The following is a 16,919-nucleotide window of genomic DNA, read 5'->3' as shown; positions in this document are numbered from 1 at the left end:
ATAGATTTGTTTTGGTTTAGTTTTCCATCCATACTATTCTAGGGAAGCGTCAGAATGAACATAACTTTATTTTATAGGTTGACTAGGGACTTCCAGGAGAAAGCAATYAACAGACATTAAACCTTCTGTCATTCTTTTCTATTGATGAATTACTATAAGACCTGSACGTTCGCCATTTTCAGCACAATTTCACTCACTATTGAGACAAGTTGTAAGGGAAGATTACTACTTAAAAGCTCACAACGCGATAGTGTAAATATTACGAGCTCATATACAATCTTCAGCAGCTCTTAAGGCTTTCTGAACCCGCACTTTTTTAATACTTTGTGTTTTAATGCAGTATGTAAGATTAGAACTATCAAAAAGACAAGTGTTTTACCATCCCCGCTTTAGCTTTCAAGCAGCTGAGCCAATTTTCATTAAAACCAACTATTAATCCGTTGGTTTGATAACATCTGTCTTTGAAAGTTGAAACTATAAGTTGCATAGTCACTTAGTGCTAGATTTCAATATAATTTTTAAATTCAAATAGTGGCATTGTGAACTAAGGTGAGTCTAAAATCAGAATCATTATCTTTATGGATTGGAACCAACACAGTTTAGTTTAAATCTCTTACTCCTTTTCATTAAAATTGAGCTTATTTTAAATCACTTGAGCACTCCCTCTTATCAATTAGCCAATTAACCATAGTTTACTGTGGGCATATGTAACACAGTGACATAACTCAGGCGCTGCAATTCCTCAAGCAACCACCAGCGCAGTCCACCGCGCACGRTTTCTTCCCACACCAAGCAAAAATAACGGTGGTGCCTAACAATAGCGCTACGTCGAAACATTCGCAAACGCTGAAGAAGAATTTTAATACATCGCATTCTTCGCTGCGGTTTTTGCCAACATACCGCATCAATCTATCGCCACCACAAACAAGCACACACATACATATTTCCATTTTATAGGTATTTGCGCACCATATGTATCCCAGGCGGTGTCTACATGTGCCTACACAGAGCGCACACATACACACACACACATAAATGCAAATCTACAGAATATCCTGTCATATCCAGTGCCAGCACCGGGAGTTGGCTAGAGTYGCACCACTCGGCGTTGTTGGTGCTGGTAAAAGGCAAATTGAATCTATAGTTGAGTGAAAAATATGAGCCTGCTTTTCTACAACTGTGTGTGTAYGTGTGTCGGCAATGACTCTGGCAACACCAGTCGCATGTGTAGCAATTGAAAGACAACACTAACAGCGACAACACACAACTCCATAAAACAATATGACCAGCTAACGAATGTGGCCGCTGTGGTTGTTGGAATGCGACCGGGACTGCGTTTGCGACTGTGCCGGCCTGGTACAAATGCGCATTTTTGCATACATAAATATTTATGAATTTATTAAAAGTGAACTGCACAGCAAACGCCAGTTTGCCGTAGGGTGGCAGCGCTACAATGGCAAGTGTACGTATGGTGGACGTGGAAAAAACCCACAACAACAGCGTCGGAAAAAAATGTGACGGACTGATAGGCGGCCAACCGTGGCAGTTCGTTAGCTGTTGCTCAGCGCTAACCAGTTAGCTACAGCTTTGGCACACACCAAACTCACCAAACCCACCAAAATGGCGGAAGCATTCCGCAACCTTGGCAGTTCGACCATYCGCAACGCTGATCTATGGAAATTTTTGGAAAATTCGCACTTTTGTCAGCAAACCATGCGCGCTGGTATGTTGGTAAGTTATGTGGATACTTACATTAGGGTGGTACAAATTTTTTCAGCTTGTAATGGTCAAATACCGACAACAAAATTCACAAAAAGATCTGACTTTCCGAGAATATTTGAAAACTACGTTTCTAGCAAATATGCGCCGTTAGATGCCACAAGCCATAAACTTTGAGTCTTAAACGAACCACCCTATAAAGCAMACAAATATTCTTATATGTATATATWGTCAAAAAGCAATGTAGRCTCTTCAAAATGCATGTTTCGTTGTATCCTTTAGGATTACCCGTCAGGCATTGCCTACTTCCAGACTGTCAATGGGCAATTATATCTGAAATGGCTTTCGCCGTAGCAATGTCTGCGGCGAGGTACCGTCAGTAACGCTTTGGCCACATGCTGTCACTCATGTGCTCTAAAGGKCTTACAAGCATAAATATCAGCAAATATATGTACAATATGAAATTATGTATTTACCTGTTTTAGCGCAAACAAATTGGCATTCAACTATCAGCATCCCTCCAGGTAGTGCTAACGCAACTATGTTCGATTAAAATATTTTAGATTTGGATTAATATATTTTTGCAATAAAATTTTTCGCTTATGAAACATTTCCATTAAAACCTGAGGTTTTCTTTTGTCGAATTCATTGACTGCCATGACTAAATAAATAAAATCAATTGGTTTCAACAATTTAAAYGCTGGCTTATTGCAGCAAATTTCTGTGTTTTTATTATGTTAAATATGATTACTGACAGTCACAGTCAAACCAATATAAGCAGTTGACAATTTAGTTTAACAACTATAACTTAATATCTAATATCATTACTTGATATCTTTTTTCGATTACGAGTTTTTCTAAGCACCTGAAATATATATATCCAATAAARATTATTATCTTGCCTTATTATGTCAAATTCTATGACAGGCCTAKTCCAACAAATAAACCAGCTGTCATATAATTTGAACACCTACAATAGCCACCTACATTCAATTCCTAATATATATATATATAAGTCTGACAGGAATGAATAATACAGTTCTCTTATCTATTTTATGTCAAACTTAGTGACAATACTTCTCGAACTAATATAAACGATTGTCATTTTATTTTCAAGATAAATTAATTAAAAAAAGCAGTCCTCAGTAATAGTGCCTTGAAAAAAAATCAGGACCAAATTTCGTGCCGATACCTTGTCAAATAAAAAATTTTCCAGATGTGGACTTTGGTTGGATCGATTAGTTTGTATGACAGCTGTAGCCATAGTGTCACACATAGCGTGTCAAAATGAATATATCYTGTTGCGAGCATAAAAATGTGTGGATGTAAGGAGACATAACGGCTTAAGCTTTCCTTAAAAGAAGTGTAATAGTATAATATTGTATATTTAAGAAACATTAAATTCGTCATATGAAAACCTTGCATTACTAATTATTTGTATAATGAGTAAGAAATATGTGTTCTAATACTCACGAAATTATTGTAAATAATATTTAAAAGATATTTTATCCCAACACTGCCAATCAGTTTAAGTTTTTGGATCTTGGTCTCAAGCTGGATTCCACTCCGCGGTGGAAGCAGCATGTTKATCTGACATTGGTCAAGGCGACTAAAGGTATGCAATCGGCTGGTTAGAAAATCCGGATACTACAAAYCAAGGATCGKTAGGTGGTTGTACACCATGATGCTTGGAGCAATGCCGTCGGCAGCACTTGAGGTCATAYTTGAGCTCACACCACTTCTTCTAGTGATCGGTCAGGTAGYCAAGCACACACTGCTAYATATGACAGCAGATGAGTGTGGCAGAGGTAAGGTAATCTCCTACCACCAAATTTGATAACTTCACACTCCAGCTAGTGCTTATAGACAGTACATTCGGCTCGAAAACGTCGGAGGGTGAGTCTTCGTGATTTAGGAGAGGACATAATAGACCTAAGGTCGTGGTGCATTCCTCGTTTATCTATTAATCAAGATTTTCAGAGAATATTTAATAAATCCACAAATCAAATATGAAGTTAGACAAACGATTTTGCGAACAGTTTCTCGGCTTGGTTCGACACTTGAAAGTAAATCCATTATTTTTACATTAAATTGAGAGTTTTATTTAGCATGGTTATAGTGCTATCCTATTTATATCAAATCCCATACATTGAGCTTCTASTCAACCTAGAACTAATTAAAACCARAAATTTTTGACAATGTWTAGCTTCTAGMCCATTGGAACAGTGCTATTTCAGTCAGTATCGACCATTTACATTATTATTATCGATAGTTTAGAAAGCGTAGTGGATTTTCGACATTAAAGTCACGGTAACGAAATCGGATTACTGAAAAGGAAATTAAACATGGTGAGGTGTTACAGTATCAGAACCCTGAAGGCTATTCGCATTTTCAACCGCCTTATCTATTTTCGTTTATATTATTTTTCTAAGAAAAATAGAAAATATGGCATATCTCTATTTRCGGTTGTCAGTCTTTTGCGTAAGCTTAAAGAATACTGAGTCCAGTAATCTCAAAATAGTGTTAGAACTGAACAGGAAGCCTTTTAGATTTAACAATATACAGCGTAAKCGRATCAAATCTGGTGAATACAGTGAATGCTTCCAAAATTCGGACTTTAATTCATATATTTCGGCCATTTTCAAAGTGCTGTTGTGACACGGTGCATTGTTCTGATGAAAAAGTTTTTTTTTTCTGCAAACTGGGTCTTTTTTCACGAATTTTTTCGTTCAATTGGTTTAAAAGGTTGCAATCATATTCAGAATTAATTGTTTTACCAGTTTGCAAGTAATCCACAAACAAAATTCCTCTCGCATTCCAAAGAACTGATGCCATAACTTTCTTGGCCGATTTCCAGACACGAACTCGTTTCGAAGCCGAAACCTAGTTGTCACACCACTCTTTAGAATCTTGTTTTCATTCAGGATCATGGTGATAGACCCAAGTCTCATCCGTRGTGACGAATCAACGCAAAGGATCCACTTTATCCTTTCTAAAACGCTCCAAATGTTGCTGAGAAAGTCGCATTCTTCATTTTTGTGTCATTGTTAGCGAATACGGCACCCATGCTCACAGCTCTCTAGAACCCAAAGTTTCACTTAAAATATGACTCGCACTAYCTAATGAGATGTTTGGAGTCTCTACTAAATCTCTCTCGGCCAATAGATGATCTTTCAAAACCATATCCTATATTTTGGCTATGATTTGTGATGTTGGTGTGATCCTTCGCGTGGATTCTCTTCAAGGCTTGTACGGCCACGTTTAAATTCAGTAACCCATCTTTCTACTGTTCTAATTGTAGGCGAACAAGTATCCATCATACTTTTTAACATTCGTTCGTGAATTTCTTTTGATGCTACATCTTGCAAAAATAAGAATTTTATCACTACACGATATTAAATTTTTTCCTCTAAAAAAATTTCATTCTGAAAAAATACTGTGATACGGCGACATGTCATAAAACATSGTGCTGTGATAAAATTCTTGTTTTTGGAAGGTTTAACACCAAAAMAATTCATTCTTGTAAGCAAAGAATGAATTGACAGATTGAAGTGAAACTTCACATGCGTTCATATGAAGAGTGTACCAACAAAGCAAAGAAATTTTGGGCTAGTAGCAACGCCCTGTCTTAGCAAACCACTAAACTTATTGAACAAGCTGGTATGTAGCGTATCCTAGCTAGTCGCTATAGGTGTACTATTTAATAATATTACCTATAGCTCTAATAAAAAGACAACAAAATCAATTGAAATACGAGGCACAATCGACTCGTTGAGCATTTTTTACACAAATCCTGATCAAGCCATATAAAGAATTTGGTTCCAACTTTAGAAAATTTCACTGTTCACAAGGTAGGTTATTTGCAATGACTTTGGGCATTGTGTATCGATATCATATCGGAAATTGAGTGAAACACAATCCTTYTATACTTAGTAGCACTTTAAACTTCTAGTCCCGTAAAGTCCAATTAAGTAGTTCTCATTTTTCGATTACATCGATGCGTATCTGAAGTGTTTAATAAAAATTTCGTAAATGACTTAAGTGCCAATTTCATGTAAGAGCTTCGGTTGCAAAGAGACTCGAGCACCAAATGCAAAATAGGCATTCGCATTAACAGTTTGGCCTCTCGTAGGGTTACCGACGAAGCTAGCGGCACAAAAGAGAGTGTGTTTTGAGAATACAAAATTGACATTACTACACGGCCACACTGACGCCTAAGTGCAAGGGATGGGCGTGGTTGTGCGRCAGTGTGAATGGGCGGCAAGCGCGCAGAGCGACAATAGACGAGGCAACGCAAAAGGCGGTTTTGGTAATGAACGCTTTGGCAGTGTTGGCAATAAAACTGTCACATGAAACGAGTGACCCATTCACTCCGCATAATTTCGGCTAGCAATGAAAATACGGCAATAGTGACAACGCACGGGCGCAACAACAATGAGACAATGAAAATGAAACGATGACAATGCTGTTCGATGTTGGCGCTGACGATGGCGATGGCGATGACGATGACGAAAGGGTTGGTCTGCATGCCACCARTGCTGTTGCCGCTGTTGATGCTGTTGTTGAGCATATTATGTAGAATGGGGTATTGAGGCAAGGCAGTGTTTGGCAATATTGTTGTCACCGCTTTGTGTTGCTGATGCGCGGTTAACTATCCGACGACTCAAGCGTTGATTGCGTCGACCGATGCATTGCATWAGTGGGTTTGAGGCTAGATGGTTGGAGCGGTTGATTGCCTAGCTGGCTGATTTGTTGGACGTTTGGTCGTTTGGTTGCTTGGTCACTTGGTCGCTTTGCTTGGCAAAGTGCAACGCATAATGCATGAAGCTGTCATTATCAGAAGAGGCCAATTCAATTGAGTCTTATGTCTAATTTTGCYAAAAATTTCGAAATTGAAATTTGCGATGCGCGGACAGTGGGGGCATGTGCTGCTGGCGGGAACAGCAAGTATATAGCAAAGAGACTACAGTGGGACGAAAGAATGTTTGTAGAGATATACCAGTTCGCATATATACAGACAGACAGACGGYCAGACGGAAATGGCTAAATCGTCTCAGTTACTCTTATATATACGTATGTTTTATAGGCTTTCCGACGTTTCCTTTTCGGTGTTACAAATTTCACGCTAAAGTTAATATATCCTCTTTAGAATATAACTGAAAACATGCCCTAAACAATTTGTCTCGATATGCTAAACCAAAATGATCAGCAGATGGATTGAGACAGTTGATAGTCGTAACTCCGAAATCGTTTATCTTAGGATCAGTATTAACACCAACAACAATTTAAACCTCGAAATCCAATGCAGAATAACTCTTGTCGAACTCTATAAATCATTCAATATTCCCGTCCTGCTATATATATAACGTTACGAGTTTTCGAGAGAAAGGTTCTGCGGAAGATTTATGGTTCTTCGCGCATTGAGAGACAACGCCTATGCTGGCTAGGTCATGTTGTCCGAATGGACGAAAACATTGCATCTATGAAAGACCSTCGGAAGAAGAAGAGTTTCGGCCGATTATTCGAGTAGATTTTTTTGAAATCAAAGTGTCCCTGGCCCATTTGTATCGTGACTCTTTTCTTTCCAAAGCGACGGCCAGGGATTGGTTTAATGAGTCCTAGCGTGGTTGCTCGTCAGTCAGCAGGCCACGCCGCGAAATCGGCTATCACAGAGGATAATGTGACAAGAGTCCCCGGTTTCGTATTAGCTGACGACCGTGTCAAGGCTCGCGAAAGACAGTCTATTGTCTCAAAATACCGCTATGTTCATGTCCAGCACGTCTGAGTCGGGGGTTAAGATGTGATAAAGTATCTGTTTACGTATTAGCATAACGTCATTTGGATTTTGTTTGAATTTCAAACTTGAAGCGGTCACTCGGCGATTTACTTTTGTAGTAGTACTTAATGGAATCCTCCAATATATTTTGGGATTTTTTTACAACCTTACCATATGAGATTGTGAATTCAAATATAYTGCTTCCACCTCTGCCCATCTGCTGAACACAATCCATCCGATTTTGATGCATCTTCACATTTGCATATTCGACGGCAAATGACAGTTTATATAAAACATAACTATATACAAATAAGTGAATTTCAAACGCAGCAATTTCGCTCTGGTAACACCAAAGCAATTTGAACTTCATGTCAATTCCAGTAAAAAGCTTTCATAGAAATTTATGCATAATTCTCTGAAGCATCTTTGTTCCGGCCACTCGCCATCGTGTATAATGTGTTTGTAACTATTGTTGTTGTACTTGCTGTTAATGTCGTCAATGGTTCGGTACTCCGRCTGGCATTGATGGAGCCGGACGTGTAGTGGCTGGTAATTACCTGAAGTGGAGCGCGCCAAAACAGACGACAGGAGAACAAAAATTTCTGCAATATGACGATGATGATGCTGTTGTTGTTGATGTTAATGGTATTGCTGATTCTGTTAAATGGCAATGACATGCGTGTAGTGTGAGTGTGTGCGCTAGGCATAAAATGAAGAATAGTGTCATTTGAGGAAATGAGAGTTGATAGTTAATGCAAACGATTATTACGCAGAAAAGGTAGCCCGAAGGCGGTCGTATGCATTAATCGACTACTCTCAAAAAAGTAACTAGAACAACTGGAACTTACGGGTTCAGATGTGTATGTGGCGTTAAGTACCCCACAGCATTCATAACACATACCATACTCATAACTATTTAAGAGCTTATAGTACATATGTGTCAGTATGTGTGTGATGTATCCTTAGTGTGACCCTCTTTCGGTATAAAGATATCTAATTTTAATATAAACTGTCGTAACRCGGGGAAACAACGAAAATTAAAATATGCGGAGGTCCACATGCATTTACATATACTTAAATCTTGAAGAAGGTCTCTGCAAGTTTTTATGACAGAAATGTTTGCTTTTGATTTAGTATTAATTTAATGTTTTGAACGGTTACATGTTCCTTTTGTRACATGGTATTTTATTATTAAACACATCCAATTTTGAATTTATTGTACGTCCCAGAACTACCTAYAATAAGCACAATCTACTTCCAGGGATACAAAAAATCTCGAAATGCTCATCAAAATCATTGTCAATAGCTATGCTGCAGAACCCAAATTTCGAGTTTTCTTTTAAACAAATTTGTATAGCTGTTTATTGAAGAAAGGTGAAAGAAGTAACAGAGATTTATTGAAAGCTGTTTCTTTGCATATTGAGGTAAAAGGATCTCCATCTCCACCGCAAGAGTTATTTGCTTCTCAGTATGCTTAGCATACACCTTCCTTAACATAGAAATCACTTTCAATAACATCCAACCATATTGAGTATAATTAAATATCTGGGCTTCTCTGAACCTCCTGGGGAATTAATAGAACAGATACTCATGGACAGGTTAAAAAATTTAACGCTAGGAGCTTAAACGATGTGCAGATCTGGCTGCACTTTCATGAGGCAAGTTACATACATTCATTTGTTTGGATCTTAACAATCAAGAAGMCAGAARTARGTATWTMTCTATACGGAAGGKTTCAARCTAGATAATCAAGTGGAAGGKGGTGYYTTTTCAGTMMAATKWTTAACCATAATCACCTTCCGACTACAAGACCAATACAGTGGATTCCAAGCGGAAATCAGAACAATTTAAAAAATGCTTTGTTGTTCTGAGAAAGAGTGTGCTCACAACAATRAATATATTTATTTGTACAACTTTRAAATCTCTTAAGTTTCTTACACCCTACAATTGACTCAGAAAAGGAGCGGATTTATATGCCTCTGGTTACTTAGATATATTTAATTGACAAACATGCTAGAAATATAGCTAAGTCTCGGTGAAATCAATCCTTAACTTAACTTATGACTTAAGAACGCTAGTAGGACTGCTAACTGATTGTGTCCAATTGGTCGACTTGCCAGTAGGCTGAGAACAAATGCATAGCTTTGTATAGGAAAAGAATCCCAACTATTCGTCGAGGGTTTCTTGATGACGTTTCAGAATTTGTATACACAAAACGTTTTGCAATAAAGAACTTCATAAGAAGTGGTGGTTCTTCAACAGGGTGGTTCAAAGAAGTTGTAAAAGATGTAAGTCCCGGAGGTTAACAACTCGCCTGATAAAGGCTATCTATGTGCCTATCTACGACATTGTAATGCGGTCAATGTAGCCGGATATCCAGTTAGCGTGTAAGATAACATTCCTTCCATCGGATTGATCAAAAATATATCATAGAAATATATTTAACAAAGGTATATGTATATTATTTATGAAAAAATTAAAATGGGACTCCCCGGACTAATATATTATCAGGTATCATGAAATTATCATCGTCTCAGCCTCATCCCATTTACCCATATCTACTAATCTACCCGCAACCAAAGAAAAATACTCTAAAGTATCCAAGAATAAAACCCAAATTAGCCAAATGTTTCAAAATATTGTCTATTGTTATATACAAACACAAAGATATAGCCAATATGACGCCAATAATAATATTTCTGATGACATTGTCGACTCTTAAGCTGTCGTTAAGACAAAGTCCTGCTTTTTGTGTCAACAAACCCTTTCGGACTCATGAGACACCTACATAATAAAGGATATTATAATTTACAATATTTCGATCCCGCAACGAACCTCGAGCACCTGCTTGTAGACGCAGTAATAAAGTACGCAGATTTTTATATCCCATCAGGAAGCGTAATAACTCAACTCCACTCACAGTCGCCTAGCATGATCCTTGAGTCTATAAGGGAGYTGTATATACTTGAATGTTTTGATAGAGAGAAGAGACAAAAGACCGTGTGCATTCGTTGGTAACTGTTATGTTTTGTTCTATATCTTTGATAAATTTCCGAATCTAAAACTATCGATGTAATAATAATACTTGGAAATGCGAGGTCTTTAATTAAGAAGTTTATTAAATTGGTCAGCGGGATATAGAGTATTTGGAATACCACATATGATTGTCATTCAACTCCAACGGAGATTCTTATGATAGTGCTAAACCCGAAATCTATACATCTCTTCGTTGGAAACTGTGGAAGCAAGAGAATTTACAGACAGAATATTCGGGCATAACGCATTGGATAGTAATGKTTTACCAAGCATCCTATATAATAAGGCATTGTTGCTATAACTCAATATATAAAACATTTAAACGGGTAGCTCGAAAATGGGAGACGGAATTTGTGCGGAGATATACCATCGAGAGTTAGAGCTTAGGTATCTTTTTAAAGCTGTCGGGTCACTGCAGAGGTCTGTCTTTTTGTTAAGGCCTCTAATACAGAAGCAGATAACTCCACAGTCATCGATCGTCTACGTATTGTAGCTTATCGCATATCGGTCGAAAGTCTCTTGAGATGCAGCAAAGCAGTGATAGTTCCGACCTGAAACAAGCGACTTTATTTTTATTGTGCGCCTCTATCGGTATGCCCAATTGCAAAAGTCATGTTTAAACGATAGATGGAAAATACACAAAGTTGCTACATGGGACTGAATAAAAAGAACTGTAAGAACATTTCTGGAATACTCACTGCTTACAGTCTAGTAGCGACACAAGCCTGTAGGGCTGGCAAGGCACCAGGACAACAGTGAGTATCTCTTAAGCGCTTGCCTTGTATTCAAGTCTTGCTACAAGCTTTTTGGGTGTTGTACGATATGAGATATGGTAAAGGTATCGGAAAAAAAAGATCACCGAATCTCTTGATGTTCTCGTCAAGCGCAGGTTTCCTAGAGGATTGCTATGCCTATTAATATGAAGTATAGGAAAGGACCGAAAATGGTCTTTGAGTAATGCATTAGGCTATCAGCCTAACGTAGGTATCTAACAAAACTTTGCACTCAAAACCTGAAAGCAGCTGCAAACCAATATAACAGTCATGCCACAAAATGAACACAAGTTCAACGTAATGATTAACATAAGTGGTTATAAATTTCCCTTACACATATGCGCRCGCGACAATGTCAACATGGACTGAAATATCCTTTCATCATCATCAAATTGCCGTTTTCGAACGCATATACCATATTTAGGTACAAGCCGCTAAATAAATATGCACAAATAATATGTATACGAGTATATGCTCACTCCCAAAACAAAATGGCACAGCAGCCCTAAATCCAACACCATGCACACACACACACATAAACTCATTACACGAGATTAACATAAACGCATTAAAAATATGAAAATTTGCATATAATATTGTTTTGTAGCGCGAGCTCTTTGTTTTGACAACGCCGATGACACGATGTTGCATGTTACGCATGTGGCCCTCACTCTCTTTCTCTTTCTGTGTATGTGTGAGACGTTATCACGAGCGGCAAATAAGCTCAGCGCTGGGTTTATGTGTGTGTGTGTCTACATTTTAATATCTATAATGCGCACAATTTCCCGGTTTTGCTGCTAAGCTTTTGCTAATTCCWGCGCAGAAAGTTGCAAAGCCGGGAAAAGTGGTGCCATTGCCGTGGGTGCGTGCCTTCGTGGCATGAATATACGCTAACATCTTGTAAAAGTTAGCACGAAAGGCCAGCTGAGCATCGGTTTAGGTTTGAAGGTTGTCATTGTCGAAGGCAGCTTGTAGGCAATTCAATTTTGTAATTTCACTTTTATGTCCTCCACACACTCACACAGCCACATGCGTGGGCATATGTGTCCTAATGTAGTCAAAAGGCAATTCCATTTTTAAGTGCATAAATTCACTTTTAACGACATTCTGGCACTGTCTTGCGAGCGGTCCACGGCTGCGAAGTTGCCCCTTTGTCTTTCACTCACAAATTTGATATTTTCCAAAATTTGCGCCTTCGGTTCACTCACTTGCTGTTTGTGTTTCGCATCAAATTCAACATAAAATTTATTAAAACACTGTGTGTACTTAGAAAATTCTATGTACTTCAAGTAGAAAATAAAACGAAAATCCAAAGTGGCTTTTAAGCCCCTAAGCAGGCAGCCGAAGAAGGGATAATATGAAAATGTGGTTATTAACTTTGAAAACGAACTCAATTTCGTAYTTTCTTAGCAGCAGTGCTGAGATTGGTGATATGCCACAAAGCGTTGGCTGTCATAATCTTATGTTTTCATTGTAACCTACACAAATAAACTTGAAGAAAACACACACACACCACACGCTGTAGCATACTTTTAGGTGCACTCATGCCAAGCCAACGCATCAGTGGGAAATCATAATAAACTTGGAGATATGATAAAAWAAATAAATGCTGAAGCCATAAAATTTTCATATAAAATATTTTTCATTATCAATATACACACGCCTGCATATAAATTTGGGTCAATATAACCACATAAACATAACAAACGGCGAACAGTAAAGAGAGTTGCATTAAAAAGTGTCGAGTATGTTTGTGTGTTATCAGCAGAACACTGCAGTATATATGTATATTGACTTCAAAAACCAGAAAAAACGTTAACTTTRGTTGCAGCGAAGCTATAATACCCTTCACAACTATAAAATAGTCCATACAAGTAMTTTTGATCACTAAGTTTGTATGGCAGCTATATGTTATAGTCATCCGATTTAAATACTGTCCTCAGAGATTATAGTAATGTCTTGAATAATAAGCTGTGTCAAATAACGTAACGATACCATGTCAAATAAAAAAGTTTTCCTTACATGGACTGGAGTTAGATCGGTCAGTTTGTATGGCAGCTATATGCTTTAGTGGTTCGATCTAACTAATTTCCTCGCAAATTATAGTCATGTCCTGAATAATAATCTGTGTCAAATTGTGTGATGATACCACATTAAATAAAAGAGTTTTCCCTAAGACGACTGAAGTAGATCAGTCAGTTTGTATGGGACCTATATGCTAGAGTGATCCGATCAGAATAGTTTCTTCGCAGATTAAAGCGAAGTCTTGAGCAATAAGATGTGTCAAATTTCGTGAGGATACCATATCAAATAAAAAAGTTTTTCTTACAAGGACTTGAGTTAGATTGATAACTTTGTATAGCAGCCACATGCTAAAGTGGTCGGGTCTGAACAATCTATAGCGAAATTATAGCGATGTATAGAAGAACAAACAAACGGATATGGCTATGTCAAGGTTGCCAGCTGGCCGCTGCAGACTTCGTACCAAACTTAATATATCTTGTAGAGAGCATAACTTCAAATACTAACATAGACAGTAGAAAACAGGCAAGCCAGTAGCATTAAAGAGTAAGGTGTYATCATCACGTGATTGTCATCAGCAGTATATATATATTTATTTGAAAATATACATACTAAATACCCATTACTCGGAGGCTTTCTGCGGCGCGCCCAACAGCTGCCTTTGGCTTTATGGCATAAATCGCTATGTCGACGAGGCAGCCTTGCAGCATGCAATAACTCGAGCTTTTCACTACTTTTCTTATTTTATGTTTTTTACTATGTTTTTATGCGCCTTCTTCTACTGATCGCTTTTTGATGACAATGAAATAAAATGTAAATTCCTTTATTGATTTGCATTTAATCGCTCTCGAGTGCCAATGCARCTGTGCAGCGTTGCGTAGCGTTCACTGCATTCCAAAAGCATTGAAGTTCGGTTGGCTCTAGCTGTTGGTGGCAGCAATGCAACCTTGACATTTTATGTGCGGTGTTTTTTTGTTCTGCCGGCTATGTATTTAAAATTTACTCATAAAGGAATTACATTTTTTGGCGTTGTTAAAGTTTAGCATTTTTCCCATCGCACAACAATGTCCTGGGATTAAGTTAGGATAGGCATGATGGCTGATCCCTCAGCATGGAGGGGGTTCATACTTGGACTTTTCAGCACAGTTCTTTATGAATTCAAACGAAAAACTTGTACAGTTCGACCTCAGTTATCATCAGAATCACCTCGAACCTATCACAAATCACCTTAAGTATTTTATTTCCATTTCCGATAATTCACCTAAGACTATGAAATCTTAGGTGTTTTAGTATTGATATGGCAAAAGCGGGAGTACAAAGGGTTGAGATGCTAATTTTCACCCATACAACTTATTCAACTGTCATCCGGTAAGATATTCAATCTTATTGCATGACTTCCGATCGGTTGACGTCTAGTTGGAACTCCTACCACCACTGTTAGCTTACTGAGAGCAAATAGTTTCTTAGATCTCCTATGATTTACCCTGGGCCAGAAGGGTCTTGGCACTGCAAAGCTACTGGAAGTCGGCCAACTCTTGCTGAGCTGAGCTGGTCCAGTAGTGCATCACAAGATGTTAACGAAGCTCCCACCTGTTACCATTAAGGAGTTATTGAGACCACTCCGCCAGGCATCCGACCAGTTTAATCATACAATCGCTCGATGGYATGGATGAGGCGTCTAAACATCATTTTACTAGTCTTGTGCGCCTAGTCAGCAAACTCAGTTCTAATATCGCTGACCTACTATAAGGTGGATAGTAACCATTCTGAAGAAAAYTGAGCTCCTGAGCAGCGGAAGGACTCTCACTTTCATGACCTTTGCTTGGAAGACGCTTCAGTGGTCAGAAATGCTAAGACTAGAGCTGTTAGAAAGGTTAAAAAAGTGAATTCCTCCACCAACACTCATCGCCAGCCTTGATTGAACTGTAGCTAAGCTCACCATCCCTCTGCTCTGCTTCTTTCCCATGACTCCATCGAAGATATATGCGCAGAAAAGCGACAGCCAAAGCTAAGCTCGTCAAGTATTTTGGAATGAAGACAAAGTCTACTAAGATTCCAGAGTGCACAGGCATGCATTCATCTAAGTAGCCTGGTTCTATGAGTCTGAGGACTGTTTTTGCGACCATGCACCTGCGGCCAAAAATGAAGTTGATCCTCCAAATAGGGAGTAGTAAGAACTTCCAACTCATCTTTTCAGATCTGAGGACTATTGTTCTAAAACGGCTGGCGTGATAATCCTGAGGTTCTTTTTTTGTGTTACATTCCGTTAAAACATCTCGGAGTTTGGTTTTTTTACTATGAAAAAAAAAAWATGTTCACTTTCAACATTCAGGATTTAGAGTAAAAAAATTCATACGATATACCCAACCCTGCTAAAGACTTAGAAAGCTACCAAAGCAACCTTAATATGAAAAATGCATTTTCCATATAAATTASCTTTAACTTCAAATGACACATACTAAGGAAGATTTTACTTTACTTGTAAAAGATGAACAAAAAAAAAAAAAAGGTTTTAAAATACTTAAAAGGACCATGGATATATATATCCCAAACTCAACTTGCTTTCGCTAACGTGTTGTTGTCCCATCAATTTTTTTTTTTAACTACCGAATAACGCGAAATTCAACCACCCAGATCAAAACATTTAATCTTTCGAGAGCGCATACGATGGCTGTAGTAACATGCAAAGCGTAGGGAAAAATAGCAAAAGCAATATACTTACATGGCAGTTTAGTTTAATGTGCTTACAAATGTGACAAAATTAAGTTAACTGCTGCGTTTACGAGATGCCAAAACTTAAGCAACAGTGGATACACTTGTAACTTTTACGACTGCACATATGTGAAGTCTGTGGGTGCACAAATTTTTAAACTCGATATAGTATATACATGAACCAAGAAAATTATACTCCTTTCTTTGGTTTCCGAGTCCGAAAATCTATACGACTGAACAAAGGTGCGGCGAGTATGAATGATATTATTACTCCAGATTTTTGTACTTGTATGTGAACCTTAATAGGATTAGGAATCGGTCTTGTTTTTTTTTAAATATTTTGAAATAATCCATAGATAATGTAAATTGACTCTATACGAAACAAGCAAACCAGTATTATGGAACAAAATCTTGGACGCTACTCACAAGGGACAAAACTAAACTCTAAATCTCCGAGAAAAAGACTCTAAGGAAAACTTTTGGAGCAGTAAAAGGTAATGACGAGTGCCGTATGAGRTGCAACCTTGCGAGTATACTATATATTCACTTATAAAACGTGACGATGTTCAAAGCGCAGCGGCTAAGATATCGCAGCCATGTTTAAAGTTGAGTGACGAACACGAAAAAGCCATGAAATGGCTTCGCTAAAYAAACTGGAAAGCAACCGTAAATGCAACAGACTAAAACTCACATGTAGATGTAAGATTGTAGATWAATGGATAAAGAACCGATTAGAAAATGGAAAGAAGTGATGCATACTCTAAGAGTAACAGTTTTCGCTTCTCCGGCCAAGGCATTACGCAAATAATATGCAAACGTTTTTGGGTTGAATATTCTCAGCCGAATAAAATTACGGATCCGTTCCGTTGCGAAGGTATATA

Source organism: Bactrocera latifrons, unplaced genomic scaffold (assembly GCF_001853355.1).
Source record: "Bactrocera latifrons isolate USDA-ARS-PBARC rearing strain unplaced genomic scaffold, ASM185335v1 scaffold_317, whole genome shotgun sequence".
NCBI classification, from domain to species: domain Eukaryota; kingdom Metazoa; phylum Arthropoda; class Insecta; order Diptera; family Tephritidae; genus Bactrocera; species Bactrocera latifrons.
The sequence above is the reverse complement of the archived record's forward strand: the minus strand, read 5'-3'. Positions refer to the sequence as shown.